Raw genomic sequence first — 6158 nt, 5'->3', positions numbered from 1 at the left:
TATTAAACCAAGATAACACTCATTGAAGCAGCTCAACTGATTAAATCAGATCTTCTCTGGTTGTGGACAAGTGTCTGTTTTCAATGTGCGACATCGCAATAAAGCTGGTATTATAGCTTCAGTTGGATAACCGATTATAAAGGAAACGAGAGGAAACAATGGTATGTGTACCTTTGTTCACGAAATGAGACAAAGACCTGCTTTTTGTTAACCAGCATTCTTCAAAATGAGCAACATAATGATTGTTGGCTTAACATGGTTTGGAAATAATTTCTTCATATTTTTGGTGTTATCTGTCGTTTACATATCCTTCCTAAAAACACAAAAGTGCGACCCTCTCCAAACATCTAAATTAGCTAAAAATTTAGGACATGTTACAAAACTATATTTTCTAGAACCTATTTAGAATAGTTTAAATGTAGCTTGTACCGTTTTTTTTGCAGCATCCTTCAGAACGGAGCGGTCCGTTACCAATATAGCTCAATATTTTCGGTCAAATCTCCAATTCTTCAATTAACACGGGGAATTGGCTAGCTATGAGCTAGCTATGCTTTGCCCTCACTCATATTTTACAAAAGTGCGACCATTTCTGAACATCTAACCTAGCTGTAATTTTAGGTCATGTTAGAGAAACATATTTGCTAGAAGTTTGGGAGAATAAATTAAATATTGGCTGGTTATTTTTCACACAGTGATGTTAACTAGGCAAGTGTCCATTCTTCCAACATACATCATTTGTAGAGGTCACGCGTCAATGGTGAGAGCACTGTGTATTGTGTATAGGAAAACGGACAGTAACTGCAGTATGCCATGTCCCAACTTACACCGCTGGCTTAACTTACTTAGAATCAGCCTCTTTGAGGGCCTCTTTGATGTTTTATTAAACTTTTAAAATCAGCAGATAGGCGAGGTCTGCTTGTTCTCTGTTGACAAGGGACGGTATTCAGTGAACGGCTCTTTTCAGAGCCATCAGTAGGCAAGGGGCGGTCTACATGTATCATTCTTAGGTACTTTGTCGGATTGTCCTGAAGTCAGAGCTACTCCTGACGAAAGCTTGACAGTTCTAAACTTGTCCGACGGCGAACCCGCTAAAAACCCACTAATTGTTATGAATTCCCGTCGTAAAAGCCTATCCCACAATATGTTTTATTAAGACATTAAGGGGTGGGGTATGAACCTTTGGACAGTATTTATTGTGGGACATTAGAGCACATCAGACATATCGAATTGCATTCTGAATACGAATAATGTCCTTCTGATATCAAATCATTTTGATTTTTTGAAATTTGCAATGTAATACACATTTTATGGCAAATGATTAAAAATTGATATTTTTGATATTTAAGAGTACTCGAAGTAAACTTTATAAATCTGATAATATGTACTTGAAGTATATGTAGGTGGGGTGAAAAGCCGACGATGCAGATATGGAATTTTTTTCCAAAAACACCAAACAAAATTAGGTCTTTTTTGGGAAAAAAATGTATATCAATAATATGAAAGGTCAACATTTTCAATTGATCGTCGGCTTTTCCTCCCAGCTACATATACGTTAAGAATATATCATTAGATTTATACAATTTATTGCCCTATTGAAGCTAAAATGGTGAAATATGGTGCAAAAAGGGAACAAATTTGTGCGAATAAGTCATAAGACAATTATGTATGGTATGATTGATATTGTTACTATATGCAAGACCTTCCAGGATACTTGGTATTAAATAATAGTGAATGACTATTAAATTTCACATGACCCCTTATCAGGAAAAATAAAATCACATACCCCCCCCCCCTGTTTGTCAAAGTGAAAATCACATAACCCCCCTACATTTTTCCCGCCCGCCCCCTCCCACATTAATAATGAGCGGTCCCTTAAACTGAAATTTTACCAAAATCGTATATAATAGTTTTTAACAAAAATATAAAACCTAGGATTAAGAAAAAATATAAAAAAGTAAAGTAGAAGGTGCAGTAACCGTAAAAACACCATGCTTGAAAGTAAATTAAATTTCATATCTGAAGTACACTCGGAAGGTTTAGTCGGCAAAATAATCGTAGAATCATGATGTCTTTCATAACAAGAGCAATACAACATCGGGGATCTCTCAGCGGCGGCGGAACCATTTTAAAAGTGGAGGGAGGGCAGTCAGTGGCTGAAGTAGAAAATATAAATAAGGCTGCGCGACGCCGGGGTTGTCTGAGGGGGATGTGCTCCCTTCATAAGTGAAAAACTGTTATAAAAAAAGCCCAATTGGTTGACCATTTTAGTACTATTATTGTGTACAATTTTAGTCTGAAAAAGCCGAAAATTGATGAAACGATGGCCGAATTGAAATGATGGCCGAATTATCATGATTATAGACGTGGACAAGCTCTCACTGTTATTTAAATAGGTGTAAGCTAAGAGGGAGCTGAACATTACATCTCTCCATCAAAGACGTCAAGTTGTTGCAGCAACAGTCCTTTACAAAATGCAGACCAGCTTGTGCCCATCCCGAAGATGCCCACCAGATCTGAAGGCCCTGCTAACAAAACCATTAAATTTGCAGTCAGAAGAGCTACCCCAATCATCGAAAAAAGTACTTTGAACGCTTGGCACACTCTGTCGAAATTTCGTACAGAATTTCTTACGATCATGAAAATGACGTATATTATGTTTGGGATCAAACATGACATCTACAACAATGATTTACCCTTCCCCTCTCCCCATCAATCAATGTTGGAACACATTGGGAAACCGCTGAAGACATTGACATTTCTCAACACACCCCGTTGCACGGGGGAAAGAGGGTGACAGTTTTCCGTTATTTACACGCAAGCGTTCCAAGACTTATTTCGATGATTGCCACTATCTCACAGTACCATGTCTACTGGCAGGACCTTCATCCACACTGCAGTTCACGTTTGGAGTAGCCTACCAGATAGAGTTGTCGGAGACGTAACTGACAACAGCGCACTGTGACGGCGCACCATCCTTCAAGAGCAGAGTGTATAAGCATCTCCTTTTATGTGTCTGATGCTTAAGTTAAGTTAAGTTTTAACTTAAGTTCACTCTTGTTGTTCCTAAGCTGCTGGGAACCACTGATTGGCCCATGTAGTTGACTTTTATAGTGCCTAGGTGCCTATATAAGTTCTTGACTTGTGTCACTCCTCATATGGGCTATTGTTCACTCTAGCATTTTATAAAAAAAATTGTAATTATTGTTTTAAAGATTTAAAAAATTTCGGGGTCCAAAGAGGAAACAAAAAGGGCGAACGCAGGGGCGTATGATATGGATGTGCCCCTCAGAAGTGGAAAACTTTGCAGCCATTTGATGGATCATTTGGCACTATTATTGTGCACAATTTTAGTTTGAGTCCGAAAATGAGTTAAATGAAGGCCCAGAGTGAATCTATTCATAGACAAGACGTGTTCACTAAGCTAGGGCCGTATTCTCTAGAATAGAGATTTGATTATTTATGTTCACCCAGACATGTGATTTGACACACATCACATTATGGGTTTGATTAAAGTTGGAGGGAGACCCCGAAAAAGTGGAAGGGCTAACTGCGCTACCTCTCCCCATGCCCAACGCCCCCCCCTCCTGGTTCCGCTGCTGGTAGTCAACCAATCTCTCTGTTTGATGCTATACGGGTGCGTGCCAGAGTTTTGGGGTGAATTTATAGCAATTTTATTACAGCGATGATCCCTCACATGGCCGTTTTTGGTAGGTTTGAGCAGGGGCGAATCATCGTGCAAGAAAGTCGTATGTGCAATGGCCCCGGGCAATGGCTGCCATTTGTTACATTTTGTAATTTTATTTCCAGCGGTATAAACAAATTATAAATGTTTATCTTCTTAGGCATTGGGTTTTGAGATTGTTCATCAGATGATTAAAAAATGCTCCTGGAAGCATCTCAAGTCCCATTCTATCTAAAGACCTATAGTACATGACTTTTGAAAGTGCTGCACATTTTAAACGACAAACGGCAGCTATAGCATATACGACCGTCTTTACTAACCCCATAAAATGAACCCAAATTACATGCGCACGGTTTGTACAAAATTTGATGCTTTTTTATGAAAGGAAGCTATAACCATGACACGGTTTCAAAAAAAAAAAAAAAAAAGAGAAAGTTTGAATTACAGTGTTCCGAGCAAATTTTGAGTTTTGAATTGAGTGGAATGGTGGATCAGTATTATACAAGGGGTCAGCTTTCACACGGTTCCATTAATATAACATGTTTGCACATTGCGGAATAAATTTCAGTTTTGGTAAGTGCTTAAATTTCGTATATTATTAATGTCAGCATTATTAATGTTGCAAAAGAATGTTTAAAAAGAATCTTAATATGATTGATTTAAATCTAAGATATGAAAGTTGCAGCAAAATTATATTACCTTGTTCAGTATGCAATGAAAGAAATCTGTTTGGCTCACATCAGTGATGATCAGTGATCATTATTCACATAATGTCAAATTGAAACATGTAAATTTCAATATTTTTTTCTAAATGGCCAACAATTCAAAGTTGTCATTTAGGTGGTAAAGTTAGATTCAAAATTACACGATTGACATGTGTTACCAAGCCTTGGTCATGTCTATCATAGGAAGAAAGATAGTATGCTTCACTTATTATAAATATCACATGCAAGACATAATTAATATAGTTTAAAAAATGTTTCAATTTTAAACATAACAAACGGTTAGTTAAATGACCTTGAAAATATACGATAAAAATGATAACAAATGTAGAATAATTCATTGTTGTCACAATGATGTCAAATTTCTTAGGTGAGATTCGTATGTTCGTATGAAATTGACTTTTTTTTAAACAACGTAATTTCATATCCGGTTGATGGATGCCTGAACATCCCACCATAATATTCTACAGGGCCACAAAAATGTATATGATCCGTGTTAAGTCCACCCACCTTCAAAATTGAGATTTTGATGAAAATGGGTAGTGAGTAACTAGGGCTATCCAGCAATGTGTGTGTTTTTTCCCAAAATTAGTCAAGTCCCGAAATATTGACACACAAAGTATCGATTTTTTCCCAAAACGTGTTAAGTCCAATTCAGTTTGCTAGCAAACTGTGTTAAGTCCACGAACAATGCCCTTTTGGGCAGCTTGTAGGCAAGTAGCACGGCAAAAAGGGCTTCCAATAGTTAATCGCCCAAGTTCTGCATGATTGATAACATTGCCTGGCTTTTCGTCTTCGTTCTTGTTTGGTCCCTGGGTTTGGTCCTGAGACTAGTATACCTGAATTTGGTCTGCATAAAAAGTTGTTGTTGTTGGTTTTTTTTAAAATAATTAGTAGGCCTAGTTTGTATGGGATTTCTTAAATATTTGTTAGATACTTCCAGAGAGACATGAACAGGGTGGGAAGGGGGGGAGGGAGAGATTGTGATGGTAGAATTAATGTTAGAGGATGGTGGTAGAGTTAGTTTTTGATATTATTATTTTGTATGATTATCAAAATGTGCTACTAAATTCAAGTTATAATTTTAAAGGTGAAAAAACTTAGGACCCAAAAACTTGAACACGCCTGTCAATCTGAGATTAGGGTGGCAGCATGGGGAGGGGGAATTGTGATAACTGATAATGTGATAAAACAAGTGGGTATTTCGGGTCATCACATATTGTCAGTGAAATGATGTTTATTCAATTCTGAGAAATGCAATACAACTCAGTTTTGAATTTAGAACTATTGTAAACATTGAATTTTGGTCAAAAATGGTTGGGAGGAGGGGGTTCGAGATGCAAGGTGTTTTGTGGCACAATTGTGTTTTATAGTAGAGAGAATCACCCTTTGTATGTTTTCAATAAATTTGTTATCTTTTAAGACTAGTTTGAGAAAAATATGGTTAGTTCTGTGTTAAAGATGCTAAGTTTTGTGTCAAAATGTGTTAAGTCCATGCCAGAAATTGCGTTTTGTGTCAAAACGTGTTAAGTCCATGCTATTTTTAAAACAAATTAATTCATCAAAAGTCTCTAGATTTTAACTTAACATGTTTTTATGGTCCTATATATGTCACCTTCACTTCACTGTAATTTTACAGAAATCGAACTTTATTTCATTGCCATAAAGAAAATTCCTGATTTTCTTCAAAGTGAATCTTGTGGACTTAACACGGTTTGGAAATAAGCTCTTCATATACTGAAAAAAAAGCGAAT

Source organism: Amphiura filiformis, chromosome 1, assembly GCF_039555335.1.
Source record: "Amphiura filiformis chromosome 1, Afil_fr2py, whole genome shotgun sequence".
Lineage (NCBI taxonomy): Eukaryota > Metazoa > Echinodermata > Ophiuroidea > Amphilepidida > Amphiuridae > Amphiura > Amphiura filiformis.
Note: the sequence above shows the minus strand (reverse complement) of the source record.